The sequence below is a fragment of the Mercenaria mercenaria genome, unplaced genomic scaffold (assembly GCF_021730395.1).
Source record: "Mercenaria mercenaria strain notata unplaced genomic scaffold, MADL_Memer_1 contig_939, whole genome shotgun sequence".
In the NCBI taxonomy this organism is placed as follows: domain Eukaryota; kingdom Metazoa; phylum Mollusca; class Bivalvia; order Venerida; family Veneridae; genus Mercenaria; species Mercenaria mercenaria.
The window spans coordinates 405-21,336 of NW_026463856.1; the positions used below are offsets into that span (position 1 = coordinate 405).

The 20,932-nt window shown below is 35.8% G+C and overlaps 1 long non-coding RNA gene across 1 annotated transcript; it reads right to left on the reverse strand.

Moving 5' to 3' along the window:
* Nucleotides 1-13,740: 13,740 nt before the first annotated feature.
* On the reverse strand, nucleotides 13,741-20,090 carry LOC128555013 (uncharacterized). Its single transcript, XR_008369756.1, has 5 exons — nucleotides 19,922-20,090; nucleotides 18,805-18,922; nucleotides 16,090-16,232; nucleotides 15,619-15,715; nucleotides 13,741-15,178 (listed from the first exon to the last, which is right to left on the reverse strand). It is a non-coding gene; the product is annotated as an uncharacterized LOC128555013 (long non-coding RNA).
* Nucleotides 20,091-20,932: the final 842 nt, after the last annotated feature.

Here is a 20,932-nt window from a genome sequence, read left to right on the forward strand (position 1 = left end):
GTTTGCTTTTTATACAAAAATAAAACCGATCTAAATATGTTATGCTCCTTACATTATGTAATTAGTTGATTATGTAAATATGTAATTTGCTCCATATAATTTGGCGGGAATTGATTCACTTTTATATTACTCCGAATCATGTGATTTATGATTTTTCCATGATATTCATGACTTTTAGATTTGGCGGGAAAAATTGATATATAAAGAGAATGTAATGTCTCAGTGCTGACATGAAATTCGATATAACAATTAGTTGATAGATGTTAAAATTACAGTGAAAAATAAATTGGATTTAAAAGTGTCTTTCTTGTTTTCAATGTAGTAAAAGTTTAAAAAGGAAAAAAGGGAAAGTTTAAAAATCTACTACACATGTTGTACTACAGAAAAGTAGTCTCGATTTTTCCCTACGACAAGTAATAAAAAAGTTACAATATAAGCTATTTATATTTACAACAAAGGGAAGTAATCAAAACATCAGTAACATCAAAATCCCTCCAAACATGCAGAAGAAATGCTCTGGACTAATTCATTCTTGTATTTGACCTTTGGCCTCTAAGTGTGACATTGACCTTAGACACAAAGACCTGGTTCTTGCGGATGACACTCCGTCTTATGGTGGTGAACATTTGTGCCAAGTTACATCAAAATCCCCCCATGCATGAAGAAAAAATGTTCCGGACAAATTCTTGTATCCTTTGACCTCTAAGTGTGACCTTGACCTTAGACATAGGGACCTGGTTCTTGCACATGACATTTTGTCCTATGATGGTAAACAATTGTGCCAAGTTACATCAAAATCCCTCTATGCATGAAGAAGATATGCTCCGGACAAAGTCATTCTTGAATTTTACCTTTGACCTCTAAGTGTGACCTTGACCTTTAACCTAGGGACCTGGTTCATGCGCACGTGACACTTCGTCTCATGATGAGCAATTGTGCCAAGTAACATCAAAATCTCTCCATGCATGAAGGAGATATGCTCCGGACAAAGTCTGTGGACGACGCCCGCCAGGGGCGTTCCAATAATACGCCTCGTTTTCAAACTGGCGTATAAAAATCATGCCTGAAGGACTAAATAAAGTTTCCTTGAAAGGTTTGGCTGGTTTTGGCATAGTCTACATAACAAGACAAGTGGGGGTAGGGGTCATTACATAAGATTCTATGCAAAACATGTCACTCAAACCTGTCCCGAAGCACTTGTTCTGCTCTTCTGCGCCATTTTTTTCTAAGGGTATGGTCTATTCCTTACAAAAGGGTGCACGTACGAAAAACAACCCAGATTTGCCGTGGCATTAACCAATAATTACAATACGAACACAGAAATATAAACACTGATATACAAAATACGGTGGTATTGTGATAAAAATATGGTTCAATATACCTTGCAGAGCGTCTTCCTTAACTTGTTTTAATAACACCCCTACAACAATAATCGAACCAACCATAATAGTCCCGTCAAAAATTGGCGGCAAAATGTCTTTTGAGACACCTTTTGGCAGGTTACATCCTTTCAGGGGGGTGTTCTCTAACAAATTTCACAACAGCCCGTTAAATCTTTTTAACAATTACTACAGTGGATAAATGTAAACTCAATCATGAATAATGTAAACGTCAAAATTGAGAAGTTGTCAGTTTATCGTACAGACTTACGTTTTATAGTTATATTCATATTGCTGTACACCCCCATTTTAATAACAGACAAACAAAAGAGCAACTGCAATTGGAAATCTTCCAATATTTCCGCATTGCGCAGCTTACGTCACAGGTCACTTGTTGCTGCAACCAATCACTGAATTCGTAACATATTGATTTCGGTTTGCGGCAGCTTCCCGGCTTTTCGTATCATACTAACACACACTTGGGTACAAAAAAAAAAACAAAAAACAATACATAGGCCAAAAATGTTACATATGCTGTTGTTAAATGTTCCATAGATACTTCCAACACTGATTAGAAGTTCATTTTTCTCACTGTATAGTCCAAATTCGTCCTGACATAGGGTTGTGTCCCTTGGTGTTCTGGAAATTGGCCTCGATGGTGGGAAGACTGGATCTGATATCTTGAAGATGCATTTGGTGATATCCATGTTTTGCTTGTTCTCGTTTTTTTTGTCTTTCTTTTGTATATTTTTTTGGTAGTTATGGTTTCCTTCCTGGTATAGGAATTCCCGTCAATTGTGTAGTGTTGTCTAAAGCCTGTGTTGTTTCCGGTTCTCTGGGGTTTTTTGATGATTTTGACGTCCATGTAATGATTTTTTTGGCATGCTTTGTGAACGGGTTTTCTTGCTGGTGAAGGTTTTGTGCACCATGTGCATTGGATTTTTTTCGACGGTTGCTGAATGTTTTTTCTTATGGTTATAAAAAGTAGATGAGTTGGTACACATTTTTGACAATTAGTTTCGATTTCAATTTGGTAGAATAAAAAAAAGTATTGGATTAAATGCATTAGGATTAGCTTCAGACATTATTGCCTAAAATTAACAATTGCTTATGAAATTCAATGTTTTGTTGAACACGTTAACATCTCCTGATTCTTTTTGAAGATTGTTCGTCTGCACTGCTGAATTTGAAAACAAGGCTAGATGTTTGGCATCACGTGATTTCGGACGGATGTTTTAACTGTTTTTAAACAAACATGTAATTACTTTCAGTTTATAAGTATGCCCTTTTCTCGTTATTCCGAGCCCCTTAACCGGTATTTCAGTAACAGATTTAAGTTTCAAAAGAGTTTTGCCATAGATTGATACTCCAACATCTAAACTTAAAAAGTCCCACGGAGAAAAATTCTAAGGATTGTTGTCAATGAAAAATCCAGGATTTCACATGATGATCCTCACCCTCTGAAACAGCCAGATGCTTTCTCGTTGAACCGAGACTTGTGATCATTTGTACTAGCTCTCAAAAACTTTTTTTTTTTTAAAGTTCTTTTTTAAAATCAAGAACAGATACTGCATGGCGACTCAGAATTTCTGACAATTTTACAACCTTTTCATTTTTAATGCAAGATCCATGAAATGTTACCTGAATCAAAGTTAAGTTCTTCGGTGTCAACGCCCGCCCGCTTAGCTCAGTAGGTAGAGCGTCGGTCTACGGATCGCGGGGTCGTGAGTTCGATCCTCGGGCGGGGCGTATGTTCTCCGTGACTATTTGATAAACGACATTGTGTCTGGAATCATTAGTCCTCCACCTCTGATTCATGTGGGGAAGTTGGCAGTTACTTGCGGAGAACAGGTTTGTACTGGTACAGAATCCAGGAACACTGGTTAGGTTAACTGCCCGCCGTTATATGACTGAAATACTGTTGAAAAGCGGCGTTAAACCCAAAACAAACAAACAAATCTTCGGTGTCACAAAACGCGAATTTGTTTGTATCTAAAAGAGGGAACTTGCAGGACCCAGAAATCGGACAGTAGGAAAACGCTAATTATCGTCATTTCTGTCTCTCAGAATCACTTTTAGGTCGGTTTTAGTGATAAAAAGACTTGTTTACCTTGTTTAAATTCAACTATTAATGTTTGATATAAGGCTGTTGAGAGTTAAAAAATTCAGCTAGCCTATATATGACACAACATTTTGAGTAAAAAATGGTTTAACCTTTAGCCTGCTGGCAGCAAGTTATTCTGCCTTTGCGACCAGTGCAGACTAAGATCAGCCTGCACATCTGTGCAGTGTGATCATGGTCTGCACTGTTCGCTATTCAGTCAGTAAATTTTCATTAAACACCCCTTCAAATGATAAATGGTACTGCCCAAATTGAATGATGGACCAGACCATTATAGAAATTTAGCAGGCTAAAGGTTAAATGCATTTAACTCGTGTTTTAACGGGAAACCCTTGACACTTGTTTTTATGAATATTTTTTCCAAGCTTAAAACTATGCGAGTTTTCTCCCTTTGATTGATTGTTTTGACGTGACCCTGCTTATTAAATTCATCTTTTTCATTTTTTTTTAAATAACTTAAGCCTGGCACTATCTACCCATTTTGATCATTTTAAAACACACAATTTTCTCGTCTGCATTTACCAGATTGTAGATGAGTACCCCTTGAATAATGTTTGGGCCTCAAAACAAGTATGCGCGTGCGCACTGAAAGCATATGCAACTTCCCCCAGCGAGAGCTGTCACAACATTTCTCAAACAAATGTAAATAGTCTAATTTTGTTAGTTTTACTTACTGATTTGCAATTGTTGCAGTGGATGTTGTACATAAAGCAAGCGTCTGTGTACTTGTCAAAAAAAACAACAACGCCGAAATAAGCGTTTACGCGACTGTCCAGGTTTCTGGGTCGTCCGAACCAGTATAAAATTGTGTTTGCAGACAAAAGAGTATTACAATAAATTGTTTCTGTTTCCTATAAGAAGGTTAAATATTACCCCAGTGATTTAAGATAAGCAAATTTTGTGCCAACATTTTCTGTTCATTCTTGTTTAACTGTCATATGATTTGCCACAACATGCATACAATTTAGAAACTAGAATCTACTGTATATCATGAACGTTTACTGCATCTACAGTACACGCAATATGCGCAAGCGATAAAACCAATAACTTAACATGACTGTGTACTGTGATTTATCCTCCGTTATTTTGGTCCTTTGAACTTTTAACGTTTATTCTGCCCGTCACAAATATAAAACAATCTAAACGTTGAATTATTTTGGCTAAAACATGATGTAAATGCACATGTTACGCACGGTGAGGATGCGTACATCCTTTTGATGGGATTAGGAATAAAATAAAGATGCTATATGGTTGTCAGAATGCACTTGTAACTTTGGTAGCGGGGTAAACCCGCAACCAAAAACCAGACAGACGAAGACTTATTGACATTAAAAGAAGCAGCTAGTTACTGCATAAATGTGATGAGAGTACATTACTCCCACATAAAAGACTGGGTATTGAAACTGAAATAGGTTCTGATGTGACAAATTAATTTTACAAAACATTATTTGACAAGCAATATTTTAAAAGCCATTTTTTACTATGGTAAAGAACAAATAGTCATGTTCATAACTATACATGTATATATTTAAAAAACTTGAAACGTAAACATAAATTCATAAAATAACAAAAGATCATAAACATTTTATATCAAACAGTATGAATACATGCATTAATTCGGAATGATCTTCATGTCAGTTTTTTGTCGTTTAGATAATTGTTATTGTTATTGTTTAAATTTGACCTTGACAAGAAATATACTATTTTGAACAAGAGGGAAGTTGATCACGTAAAAATAATAATGAACTGTTTGCATAGAAATGGCATATATCTTGTAAATGAAGTGTGCAAAATATATTTCAAAAATAACACATGGCACTGTTTCCTCCTACTTTTAAAACAAATTGCTATTTTGTTCCGTATGAAGCAAGTGGTGGGCTGATTACCTTTCAGAACAATATATTTAAAGCAATACAATAGCTATGAATATATTATTTGTAAGAAATTTCAAAGTGAAACTAGAAGTTCTATGTCAAATGAGTCTCAGGTTAAACCACTTTCAAAGTTTAAAGCCGCTACGACCTTGACCTTTGACCAATTGACACCAAAATCAATAGGGGCAATCTATTGACCAAGGTTTATGTCTCTTTGAAGTTTAAAGGCAACAGGATTACTTGTTTTCGTGTAAGCTCTTCTTATAAGGTGAAACCTTTTCCACACTTACCGTCATCATATCCCGTGTTACATTATTATAAAACTTCACGGGTGTACTTGTGGCTGGGCCTGTACTTGGCAATGGCTTGACTTTAGACAGTTTCTCGGTGTGACTATTAGCATGCCGCTGTAATTATAAGTTGTAATTTCAGTGTTAAAACTGGTGCTTGTTATTTTCGCTGTGAAGTCTAATGTCATCTGCAAATAGAAAAAGACATTACATCATTTGGGCCAATGCCATTACATGCCTTGTCTATTTAATGACCATCAATACTGAAAATATGCAAGATTTTCAATATCAATACTCAGTACACGAAACTGCAATACACAGTATAAATATTACTTTGAAAACTCAATACACAGTACACCATCGACGCTTATTTATAACCGATTTCTCCGTTATTTGAAAATTTACAGAGCTGAAATTTTGCACATGATTTCTTTGTATGTAACTAAATAAATCGTACGATTCAGATTTTTCCCCACAGTGCAAATAAGTGATGGTATCGGGAGAAATGTGTTCACGACATGCATTTATCAAATGATAAAGTTGTCATCTTATCAGAAATTTTAGCGTTTCTACTTAAGATTGACCCATTTTACGCTTGTGAGAGCATAAACACAGTATCTGGTTATAAAAAATAATGCTCTTTTCTTCAGTTGTAGTATAATACAAAAGTAAATCAGGATTTTACTTACAATGCTGACGAAAAATAATCACGTTTTCGGAAAATACCTTATCACTAAATGGCAATATCCGGTGTACGCATCCTCGCCGTGTTACGGTTTTTCTTCATTTCTTGAACTCAATTTTCTCTTTAGTATGGGATGGATTTAACATGTACATATAAATGTTGCTGTATCGTAATACACTTTCTGTTATATCCACCTTCTGTTCTATCAGTACGACACTGCTTTGTTTAGCACAGAGTTTCCTTTTGCTGCATCATGCAGCAACTGTCGTACATGTACTATGTTTTATTAAGTACACCTGCACATGTATTTAAAACTGTGGGCGATACCAGAATACACTAGCCTGGGAAGCCGTAGATGCTATTCGTGCTTTGAAGATATCATAATTAAAAATCCCACTTAATTTGCGCTAATATGTGTTATTATTGGCATTCATTGAGTTTCAAAGTCTGGATTCCCAGGCTAAGAATACACCAAAATCTTGCGAAAACTATAAATAGTAAATTTACGGGGTTTCCTGATTCGTTATAAATATAGCATATACGTAAAGGAATAGCTGCAAGGTCAGACTTAATCTCTCTATCACATATAGTATAACTGGTGAAATTAGCCAAACGCTTTAAAACTTAAAAAAAAAAAACCTTGAGGCGGATATGTCTCCCGTTGACAAACAAAGACGTATATATCAGTAGCCACATAGCCTAAATGAAATTCTAACACTTCTCTGCTGAGGTGGATACATTCTTTGCGCATGTGCAATGTGTGATAATGCGATATGTCGCCTGAGCGGGCATTAAGAGCGAAAACAAGGTTATTTTCGCGGAAATGTTTACGAAAGTAGATCTATCCATATTGTTTAAATTGTTTTATATTTGATTTAACTTTTTTATATATGGGTACTGTAAGTATACAGTACATACGCAATCTATACATAAAAACAAAAATAAATGATTTTGCACAATTAATTAGGGAAAAAAACAGCAAGGATACAGGCGCGTAGCTAGCTAATTTCTATAATAAAATTTTAATACATTGTCAAAAATTGATAAAATATTGGCTGAGAAATCGTCACAGAGACATTTTCAAGGCTAAATGCTTTTGAACAGGACATTTTGTATAACACTATAAGACGTAATTTGTCACGCATAATAATAACAAGTTAAAGCAAAGCAAATGTTTCTTCTAGGGAATATATATATATATAATGACCATCTTGTAAAATTTCGGTTTAATGTCTGTTTTAAATATTGGTCAGTGTGTGGTAACCCAGGATTGGACGCAAGGACAAGACCAGATTTAATACCGAGTGGTTGGGGCTCAAAATGTAAAGTCCAGGATATGCATGACACAAAGTATGAAGCCATTTTAAATATAATGACTGCAACTGATATGTCTGTAAGGCAAAATAAGTTTTGCTCTGATTTCAAGGTACTGTAGATAACAAGAGGGCCATGTGAAGTAGAGGTATAATACGGCACTTCAACTCCCTTGCCTATCAGCTAGCGACGTGGTTGAGTGTCCGCTTAGAGAATTCAAGGTGCCGGGTTCAAATCCAGGTATGGCCCAGGAGAATTTTGGAATTGTTTTCTCTTATCATGCAAAAAGTCCAAATTCCATTGCTGAAGCTTCAAATACAGAAAGTTGGTCAGTTGGTCATGGTCAGTGAATGTCAGTTTCACTTAAAGAACATTCCTACTAAGTTTGGGAGTCCTAGACCCAAGCTATGCAGAGTTATAAGGTTTTTGGTAATAATGGTCACGATGACCTTTTCCGTCGTTGACCCAGTTTACTAAAAGTACATCAATTGCGAAAATAAGTAAGCATCTCTCAGTTTGGAGACATGATATGTATGTAATGATGACCAATTAATGCTGACAGATATGGTAGTAAGGTTGCAAAAAACAACACATTATGAAATTGCAACTATTATTATTTTCGAACATTCTGCACATTAGGGTAGTATATTCTACGATGTTTGATTCTGCACATTAGGGTAGTATATTCTACGATGTTTGATTCTGCACATAAGGGTAGTATATTCTACGATGTTTGGAACGTGTGCAGACTGTTCTATTTTAAAGAAAAACCTGGGACAGCCACAATCACGTGAACAAAGATTGCGACAATGACTGGTCTTGGTTCTATCCCAATAGGGCAAGGTACAAGGACAGTATACTCTTTCATTCCTTTGACAAAAACAAGAAGACTAAACTTTTAAAACATTGTTCGGAGTAATTAATGAAATAGGTCCAATCTACGTAGTCACGAGTTACTTGTACAAAAGTCAGTTTCTCTGGTCCTTTAGCGTGCCAGGTAAAAAGAAACCATACACGGGACTCTTATTCCAATGTTAGGGGCTGACTATTTGATGATTTGATATTCTGGGAACTGCGTGTGTGTTGGTGGGATGAGGGATGGGGCGGGGGTAGTAATCTTTAAATTCCGACTTCAGATTTGCCTGAAAAAAAGATCTGGCTTCAACATATTGAAAACAAATATTCTGGCTCACAAAGCAGTGAAAAAAATCAGGCTCCAGGCCAGATTGAAAGAAAAAAGTAATCCCCATTACTCAATATGCAGCTAGAAATCTCGCCTAAAGTGTAAAACTACCCCTATTTTCTGGGATTTCTTACATAAATCGGGTGAACGAAAGTGTTCAACCAAATTATGGTTGTACAGAACTGAAAATTTGCTATAGTAGTTTTTTCTCAGTCACAAATTAGATTCGATTTAAAATAGTTCAAAATATTATTTCGGCAGCAGATAAGTATTGAGTTTTATAATAGTCCAAACTATGATTACGAACATTTAACTAAATACTGCATGTTCGAACTGTGATTACAAATGGTATTGCACAACAGAAAAGTATTTAATCAAATACTGCATGTTACACATCACACAACGGGTTTATCTCCATGGGCTTATGATAATACATTGGCCTGTGAAATAGTTAATTATAGATCACTAGTTAAAATACATTATATTTCCAATGAACCAACGATGTGCCAATGGTGTTTTCTTTTTGTCAATCTTTTCCTGAAAATCAATATTTGGCCAATGTAGAGATACATTAGACTGAAATTTGTCGTTGGTTCAACGTTGGTACAACAGCTGTATTTACAATACTTATTAATCGTTGTTAGTTCATCAAGGGCCCAACAATTATCCTCTGACGGTTTCCGTCGTTGACCCGATGACTTCATGTTTACAGGGATAGAAAGCTTTCAAGAGCCCTATAAACTGTAAGTAGAAGTTTTCAAATAATTTTTATAGATATTTGTGGTATCTTATAGAGAAATTATCTTTATAACCTGTATGCGCGTAGTATTCATGTGACTTGGACGATCTCTGGTTTTCCACACGTGTTGAATTAAAATTTAAAATTTGCGCATGACATAAGAGATGGATATGAAATTCTTTAAATAAAATAATTTTATCTCGTTAATTCTTAATATATTTCATGCACACAAAAGTAATTTCATACATTTTACTCATATATGTATATCAAAGGATGGAAATAGTCTATCAACATTATGCAATTTTTTCTGCTCTGCAAAATTGGATTATTTTGCAAAAACCAGTGATTCTAGAGATTGGATTTTTGACTCAGTTTTTAATAAACTGGTAACCAACATTCTGCAGAATTTATTTTGTGGAATTATCATTGGATTCACGAATAACTTTGATGTAAAACAATTGTAATTTGACAAATATTGGGGTAACGTTTCAATAATTTCAGTCAGTTTTGGTGAACAACATCTCACTCGAAATTATGGCTAATCCGTGTACAGGTAGACAATACAGTAGAGACCAATTACTGGATTATAGAGATGTGCCTAGGAGGTATACAATACCGAATAAAGAAACATTAGCTATGTTGAAAAAGTATAATCTTTTGAAATACAGAGGTAAACGAGCTGGTCCCCCGAGGATAAAATCTAAAGCTGATATTCACTTGACAAATTCGACCCAAATAAAACTAAATCATACATTTATATCAAATGCACACAGAAAGAAACAACAGGAACGTTCAAATTTGACCCAAAATTTAAAAACTAGATCATTCATTTTTATTGAATGCCCAAAGAATGAAACAACTGAAACTTTCAACTGTGAACATACGGTCTGTGCGAGGAAAGTCTGCTGACCTTCTCCAGCACATATTAGAGGAGTGTATGACCTCTGTGTGATCACAGAAACTTGGCTACAGCCGGATGGTGATGACGTTGTCGGGGGGAATTGTCTCAAGATGGTTACTGCTTTGATGATGTCCCGAGACCCGACCGTAAAGGTGGAGGACTTGCCCTTTTATACAGAAACAATCTCAAAGTGTCAAGATGCCCAGCAGAAACCTTTCAGTCTTTTGAATGTGCTGAATGGAAAGTACGTAGTCAATCATTCATCCTCTACATCTTTGGTATATATAGACCGCCATATTCGGAGAGACACCCAGTAACTCAGGCTATGTTTATGACAGAATTCACTGGGTTTCTCGAACAAATAACGTCAAGATCCGAGTCTCTGGTGCTGTTAGGTGACTTTAACATCCACATGGATAATCAGTCAGACTGCTACACAAAACAATATCAGCAGTGTTTGAGATCTGTTGGACCGGTTCAACATGTAAATGCTCCTACTCATTCTGGTGGTCATCTTCTTGATCTGATGATCACAAAGCTAGAAGACAAACGGTGAATGTCTCAGAACCTTTGCCAGACTATTACATCTCTGACCACTGCTTTGTAAGTTGTAACATTGAACAGTGTCGCCCTCCCTTGATCAGGAAAGAAATCAAATCTCGCAATTGGAAATCTGTATCAAGTGACATATTACAATCAGAATTCGGTCAATTAAATAAAATTGTAGTGAACACTTCCATGTCAATGATCTTGTGTCTGAGTTCACTAGAATCACGTCCGACATTGTTCAGAAACATGCCCTCTAAAGGAAAGAACTATTCTCTGTAGACCGACAGTTCCTTGGTATTCTGGATACCTAAAACAGCTGAAACAATACAAACGATCAATAGAAAAAATCTTTATGAATGACAAATCTGACCTTTCAAAGAAAGTGTATAGTGGTGTAAGAAATGTATATAGCGCTGAGCTTTCCAGGGCCAAGGATGAGTATTACCAGAACAAGATTGGAGAAGCAGAAGGAAACATCAAAAAGCTGTATGCCGTAACATCCGATTTACTGGGAAGGAAGAAAGACAATCCGCTCCCATTACACACAAATGCAGTATCTTTGGCAAATGACTTTCTACGATACTTTACTGATAAAATAATCAAGTTGAGAAATGATCTTGACAACATATCAACTGAAACACCCAGTGGTAATTCTTCCTACTCAAATCCACCTGTGACTATGAATACATTTACTGTGTTCAAACCACTTTCCGAAAACGATATTTTGAAACTTGTATATGCATCAAAACCTACAACTTGTGAACTTGATGTGATACCAACTAAGAAATTAAAGGACACTTTCACAACTTGTTCCCGTTGTGACAGAAATTGTATATCGATCACTGCTGTCTGGTGTGTTCCCTGATGAATGGAAAAGTGCTGTGATAAAACCTTTGTTGAAGAAAAAAGGTCCCCACTTGAACTGCAAAACTATCGCCCAGTGTCAAATTTAACATTCCTCTCCAAAATTCTTGAAAAAGCTGCACTAAATCAAATCAACAAGCATATTGAAGCTAACAATCTCCTCCCAGCTTACCAAAGTGCCTATAGAACATATCATGGGGTTGAAACAGCAATGATCAAAATGTATAATGATCTTTTGGAAACCATAGATGAAAATCAAATAAAAAATCGTGGTCATGATCGACTTGAGTGCAGCGTTCGATACCATCGATATCCCGATACTGATTCAAATCCTTCAAGATGATTTTGGTATACATAGCACTCCCTTGAAATGGATAGAATCTTATCTCACGAACAGAACAATGAAAGTTTTAGTCGAACAGTCTGCATCTGACACGGAGCCACTAAGGTTTGGTGTCCCGCAGGGTTCTTGTGCCGGACCTGTGATCTTTACCCTGTATATATCGGCTCTTAACCGAGTGGTGCAGAAAATATCCAGCTGATCTCTATGGATACGCGGACGACCACAAGATTGCGTTAAAAATTCAAGGGGGAAAATTTCTCAAAATGAGACAACTGTTCTTCAACAACTCGACAGTTGTCTAAATGAAATCATAAAAGGGATGACAACCTTCAAACTGAAAATGAATCAGTCTAAAACTGAAATTATTATGTATGGAACAAGACAACAGTTAGCGAAATTGGACATCACAAGTGTAAACGTTGGTGGGTGTGACGTAAAATGCGTCGATCACGTCAGAGACCTAGGTGTAACTATGACCAATACACTCAACTTTGTCCATCACATTCAGAAAAAGTGTCAGATAGCTCATGTACAGTAACGAAACCTTAGGGCTATACGGAAACATCTCATACAGAAGTCAACTGAATCATTAGTGCATGGATTGGTTCATTCTCACATTGACTTCTGCAACAGTTTATTTACAGAAATTCCAGCCTGCCAAATCAATAAACTACAGCGAGTCCAAAATCATGCCTCTAGAGTAGTCATGAATGCTTCCTATGAAAAACCAAGTACCGAACTTCTGAAAAAATTACACTGGCTTCCAGTTAAGGCTAGAGTCATGTTCAAAGTTTTAGTAATAGTCTTCCGTGTCATCAATGGTACAGCTCCAGTATATCTGAGGGAAATATTTGTACCTACTCGACAACGATATAGACTTCGCTCACAAAGTGACACTAACTTTAACATCCCTAGACGGCGAACAAAACTAGCAGACAGATCTATGGCAGTCGTTGGTCCCAAATGGTGGAACGATCTGCCTAGCTATCTGAAAAACATTCAGTCTGAAGCCAGCTTTAGATCAAAACTAAAAACACATTTATTTAGGCAGTTTTATGAACAATGAGTGTAGTCTTGTTAAAATACAAAATATTCAGAAGTGGTGTAAAATAGTATTTATATATGTCCAAATCTTTAAATCTAAGTTCTAGAATCCTGTTCATATTTTGTATGTATATATGTTAAATGTGTGTTATGTAATTGTAAAGCGCAATAGAATATTTTATAATTTTTGCGCTATATAAATGCCATGTATTTGTATTTGTATTTGTATTTCCGACAACTAAGTTGTTAGATATAATTAAACCTACCGGAGTGACACCGTAGACCGTTTTGCAAGATGTACTGCATACCGTAATACGAGGGATGTTCGAAATGAATTGCTTATTTCTATCTGGAGACTTCAAAGGGCTTGGTTCACTTATAGGTTAAAATGGCACAACATCAAATGTTGTTGAAATATTATTATAATGAATGAACAACAAATCAAAATGCAAAATCTCATATTTTAATTCATTTGAAATTGTGCTGTTGCCATGGCAACCGATTGATTTTCTTTATGAAAACACGAAAATCTCGTATAACAATTACATCAGAACGTATAATTAACATTCAGATATCCTAAGATATAACCCTAAGCAACGCCTATAATTTGAGGCAAAAAAATATATGGTTGCCATGGAAACGGAGATAAAAATGAGAATATTTGCTATGTCTGTTTTTTTATGGAATAAAACCAATTTAGGTCATTCTTTGAGAAAAATAACATATGTAATTTATTTGTGAAGATCATTATTCATAAATAATACAATATATTTCTGTTGCTATGGTTACAATGGAGTTGCAGAATATGCTTCAGTGAGACAACAATGACGTTTTTGCTAAGTTATTGTAGAACACTTTCAGCATTTACCATTACATGTAAAAATTTAAAAAAAATGCACCACTGAAAAGTGTTCTTCAAACAATGTTTTTTTCAAGACATAATATAGAACAACAGAAAAATGTTTCCATGGTTACGCAGTTAATTCCGTAAACATAATACTACATAGTCTCATTTAACACACAGTAATTGTTTAAGAAAACTGCCTTATTAAATGTCTTGATCATATTAAAAGAGTTAGATGATACTAGCGGCAATAATATAAAATTAGGCATACAAAAACTAAATTGTTTCCACAATAATCCAATGTATGTTTTACAAATTATACATATATTGTGCTTTCAAGACAGGTTAAATTAATTGTTCATGAAAAGGGAAAATAAACATGATTCTGCCGACAGAAATGATTACATGCAGTTTGAATACAGCAGAAAATATTCGTAGATCTATATAATCCAACTGTCGTAATGAAAAAAATGTACATTACTACCATATATGTTACAATTATTGTTGAAAAATCTTCCAGTGTTTTAGAGGAATTTCACATTTATACTGTGTTCAGCCTAATATGTAAATAGTTAGTCAATATTTAACAAATACATAGTACTGTTGACACCATAAAGTTGTTCATTCAATGTTTACATAAACTATATCTATCATTTGTTCTTTTTCAAATATATGGAAATTGGGTCTAGTACATCTTCAAAAAATCAAAAACACTTTCAAATTAATCAAAATTTCAGAGCTCTTTCTCTGTATTACTTTAAATGTTAAACACTTTTTTCCATTCGTTTTAAATGACTTGAATTATCAATTTTAATGGCTTTGACACTGCTAGTTTTGAGCATACATTGCTGTTGCTGCAAAGGGGCGCTATTTCATTATACAGGTACCACTGTCGACTGGCATCCAGCTCAGGAATGGTAATACGGTTGGTGAATTTGCCTGTCATGCCAACCCCCAGCCTAAAAATATTAATCTCCGTCTCTGTGTTGAAATTATAATCCTTCAAGAATACTATCTATACCACGTCATGCAGAAGACATTCTCATTCTGTAATGAAAAATGTATCAAATATTTAAGAACACATAACCTTTTCATCAATCCTGAACAACAGCATTCCAAAAGACATCCCACACATAATTACATTAAATAACATTTTAGAATTTTATTACAGTAATAACTTCCTTTTATGAAAAAATTCAACCATCGCACATATTCTACATCAAGTAAGGGCCATGATTTTGATCTCATTTTAACAAATAGTTCTTTAACCTGGTTAAGAAAAAACAGTTACTATATTAGAATTATGTTATTTCTGATTAACTTGCTTGCAGTGAGCTAGACACTCTTTAACAACACAAACATAAACAGAAACTGTGGTATTTTAATGTAAGTGGCCTCTTTACAGACATGATCTCTGCAGCAAGTTTTATCAATACTTGATTATTAATAAAAACATAATTGATTAAAGAGGCTCAAGCCAAATATACCTAAACATGTTCAGGACTGAATTCTGTATGCCGGGACTCAATCAGGTTGTACTCCAAGTCATCATGTAGACCCATCATAACAAGCCACATTCCAGAGCTAAAATAACGGGTATATTTAAACAATGAATTCTTAAACAAAAACTTCTAAGTAGCAATATTGAGTCCTTAGAATAAAACATAGCATCACTTTAATTAAAACAAATAAATGCCAGCTACACAGTTTATTTCTTACATACACACCTAAGTCTTAATACAGTATGTTGTGTAAGTATGCAATATTCAAATTGTAATTCAATGTTTATCAATGGAGATATTATTTTTCATTTAGATAAAATTTTGCACATTATATATATAAACTGGAAACTAGTGACTTTCCAAACTGAAGTGTATGAACACACTGTAAAATTAAATATTTCAACATCAAATTCTGTGTGCTTAATAAATATTTCTTTATTTATTGGGAATTCTTACCTTATTACAACACTTTTCTTATTTTGTTCACTATAATTGTCCATATGTAATGAAACATTCTTTTCTCAATAGCCATGATGCTTGAAATGATGGTGGACCATAGATACCACACTGTTTGCTCCTCTTCCAACAGCAGTACTGTACTTTTCATACAAAAACAAGAACAGTTTGTAAGAAATGTATTAAATTCTCATCAACAAGAGGACCATGATGGTCCTGAATCGCTCAACTCTTCCCACATGACCCAGTTTTGAGTATGAAGTTGTTTTTTTCTATTATTTGTGACCTAGTTTTTGAGCTCATGTGACCCAGTTTTGAACTTGACCTAGATATTATCAAGATAAAAATTCTGACCAATTTTCATGAAGATCCATTGAAAAATATGGTCTCTAGAGAGGTCACAAGGTTTTTCTATTATTTGACCTATTGACCTAGTTTTCGAAGGTACGTGACCCTGTTTTGAACTTTACCTAGATATCATCAAGGTGAACATTCTCACTAATTTTCATGAAGATCTCATGAAAAATATGGCCTCTAGAGAGGTCAAAAGATTTTAATAATTTTATACCTACTGACCTAGTTTTTGATCGCAGTTGACCCAGTTTCAAACCTGACCTAGATATTATCAAGATGAACATTCAGACCAACTTTCATACAGATCCCATGACAAGTATGGCCTCTAGAGAGGTCACAAGGTTTTTTTATTATTTGACCTACTGACCTAGTTTTTTAAGGCACGTGACCCAGTTTCAAACTTGACCTAGATATCATCAAGGTGAACATTCTGACCAATTTTTATAGAGATCCATTCACAAGTATGGCCTCTAGAGAGGTCACAAGGTTTTTCTATTTTTAGACCTACTGACCAAGTTTTTGACAGCACATAACCCTGTTTCAAAAGTGACCTAGATATCATCAAGATGAACATTCTGACCAATTTTCATACAGATCCCATGAAAAATATGGCCTTTAGAGAGGTCACAAGGTTTTTCTATTATTTGACCTACTGACCTAGTTTTTGATGGCACGTGACCCACTTTCGAACTTGACCTAGATATCATCAAGATGAACATTCAGACCAACTTTCATACAGATCCCATGAAAAATATGGCCTCTAGAGAGGTCAAAAGTTTCTTTTATTATTTGACATACTGACCTAGTTTTTTAAGGCACGTGACCCAGTTTCATCTTGACCTAGATATCATCAAGGTGAACATTCTGACCAATTTTTATAGAGATCCATTCACAAGTATAGCCTCTAGAGAGGTCACAAGGTTTTTCTATTTTTAGACCTACTGACCTAGTTTTTGACCGCACATGACCCTGTTTCGAAAATGACCTAGATATCATCAAGATGAACATTCAGACAAATTTTCATACAGATCCCATGAAAAGTATGGCCTCTAGAGAGGTCACAAGGTTTTTCTATTATTTGACCTACTGACCAAGTTTTTGAAGGCACGTGACCCACTTTCGAACTTGACCTAGATATCATCAAGATGAACATTCAGACCAACTTTCATACAGATCCCATGAAAAATATGGCCTCTAGAGAGGTCACAAGGTTTTTCTATGATTTGACCTACTGACCTAGTTTTTGATGGCACATGACCCACTTTCGAACTTGACCTAGATATCATCAAGATGAACATTCTGACCAACTTTCATACAGATCCCATGAAAAATATGGCCTTTAGAGAGGTCACAAGGTTTTTCTATTATTTGACCTACTGACCTAGTTTTTGAAGGCACAAGACCTAGTTTCGAACTTGACCTAGATATCATCAAGGTGAACATTCTGACCAATTTTCATGAAGATCTTGTGAAATATATGGCCTCTAGAGAGGTCACAAGGTTTTTCTATTTTTAGACCTACTGACCTAGTTTTTGATGGCACGTGACCCAGTTTCGAACTTGAACTAGATATCATCAAGGTGAACATTCTGACCAATTTTCATGAAGATCTTGTGAAATATATGGCCTCTAGAGAGGTCACAAGGTTTTTCTATTTTTAGACCTACTGACCTAGTTTTTGATGGCATGTGACCCAGTTTCGAACTTGACCTAGATATTATCAAGATGAACATTCTGACCAACTTTCATAAAGATCCCATGAAAAATGTGACCTCTAGAGTGGTCACAAGCAAAAGTTTATGGACGGACGCACGGACGCACGAACGGACGCACGAACGGACGACGGACGACGGACACCGCGCGATCACAAAAGCTCACCTTGTCACTTTGTGACAGGTGAGCTAAAAATGGAGTGAATCAACACTGACGAAACAGTTCATCCTTTCTTATAGATATTGCTTAACATTAACTTGTATTTATCAAAATTTAATTGAATTCCAATTCACAGTGCTTATGATATAGCATCTTTATTATAAAGCAATGCAGTATTTTCAACCCAATTTCAGGGGTTTACAGAAAGTTCAGTGAAAAAAAACCCCATAGATATTAGTAATATCAAGTCTTAATAAAACATAACTTCCTTTAGATAATTTTACTTGACAAAATTTCTGCAAAGGTGTCACTATAATCCCAATGTAAAATGTGCACTGCAGGCCTGAAGCTTTTATTCATAGAGTCATGATTTGTTTGAAGACTATGGAATTTAATTTAGTGATATATGGAATTTCATAGTTAAAATTAATTGATTTTGAGGATACTGACACTGATATGAATGTAAACACTAACTTCAAAATCTTATACCTGCATGAGGATTCACAGAAATACAAGGGCCCTACTTGCTGAGCATAGTATGGGGTCAATACTTGTTGAGCACTCAAACTGCAGTGAGCCTTTATATTTCTTACTGCTGGAGGTTATCCTGAAAAATATAAAAAAAGAACTTCTCATTTATTTAGTAGCCTACCAGCATGGCAGTAGTGAGAATGAAGAAAGTAGTTTTTATTGTAATTTGCATGTAGAATTTTTAAGAAATTTTCAGGAGGTCTATTTTAGTTGCTATAATTACAACAAAAAGTGACAATTTAAAACACCACTTTTCCTGTGTTATTGTACTATAATTTTCAATTTTCATAGATTCCACTGTGCATAATGACCATTTAATTATTAAATTGTTCACATCTGTGACAGTTTAAACTGTTCACATCTGTGACAGTTTAAACAATGTACAATATCTTGTAATATTGGGCTATATTCCAGAAAATATCCACCCCCTCCCTGTGGAAGCAGTTTTTTGGTACATCCTGAGAGGAGGGGAGGGGGTGGGTATTAGGAGGGATCCTATTGGGAGGAAGGGGAGGGGGTATTTGAGGTAACCGGGGTGTGGAAGGGGGAGGGGGATATTTTCTGAAATAACCCGAGAGGAGGGGAGGGGGGGGGGTATTTGGAGGGATCCTATTGGGAGGAAGGGGAGGTGGGTATTTTCAGGTAACCGTGGTGTGGAAGGGGGAGAGGGGGGTAAAATGTCTCCAGGAGATGGGGTGGGGGGGGGGGGGTGATTTTCTCCGAAAAAACTGCTTCCACAGTGGGGTGATGTTGGGATGTTTTCTGGAATAGCCCATTCCTGTTCATCAGCTCATTTACCTCTTTACAATTTCTAGATAGAAAGTTTCATACAGAATGTAGGCCTACTTAACATAGTAGATGCCCGACTGTCTTGGCTACAAGTATATTCTGCCATTATGAAAACTTACAAATACACAGGAAAGATATTAAAAGTATTTGACAGCAGACAGTCGAATCGAAATGTCAACACTGCTATTTTTCGCTGCAAATTTCGATAAGTCAACAAACGAAGCGGTCTGTCCATTTTGTTTTGCCTCCAATTACGAATAAATTTATAATGAAAATTAACACTTACCATAACGATTATTTAATCCGCCATGCACTTTAAATATCCGCGTATATTCAGAGCAATAACTGCATGTATTCGCTGACCCAGTTTCAGACATGTTGTAGTGGGAACGTAGTTAGGGTTAGTTAGGTCACTGTAAGAGGTCACAGGAGAACCAGCCAATCAGAGAGGAGGATTCCTATCACATGGTCAGGAGGACCAATCACCGACGAGCAGCATCGGTTCACGACCAGACTCCATTGATTGTACATGTACTTTTGTATCATCCACCGAAATCCAGGGTCATCTGGGTAGTAAGTGACCTGTATTGTAGTTATATCTGCCTGTTAGGGTAAGGAACCTTTTCTGCCTCTAATAGGAGTGTGACCTCCTGTATAGCGAAGGCCATTTTCGCTATATTGGTGTCAGAAGTAATCGCGAACATCTCGCCTGGAAATTCCCTAGTAGGTCCCTGTCCGTTACGTAGTAGAAGGCGAAAGCCTTTAACTGTCCCTTCGGCCAGGTTTTTTTCTGAACAGGATTCCTGTGTAAGATTAGTAAGGGTTATTTCTATAATTTCTAGCCCGATTTATACAGCCTGCGGACTGTCAAAAAACTGGGAAAACCACCGTAAGGCACAAACGGTTATTCTTTTGGGGTTATATCGATTTGGAACATTCTTTTAGTGGATTAAATTTTCATCGACAATAGAAATTATTTTGTCATATTTTTCAGAAGTTTAGGCCTCGCGCACGGAAAACGTGCCAAACCGAAAGTACTTTCATTTTACGCCGGAAGTTCCGGTAACAACAACAACCGGTGACTTGGAATTTTTCAGAATTATTTCAAAAAGTTATTTCATTCTATTCAATTCAAGGATAGAAAGATAGTATGTGTTACTGTGTACTGTTTCTTTTGGTTCATTTGTGGGAAAGGGATCCTTCCCTGTACATATCTTATGCTTTTACACCAAAGGCCAAAAAAAATTAAAAATTAGAGAGGGTGTAGGGATATTGTCTGTTATTGAGGTTTTCAGAA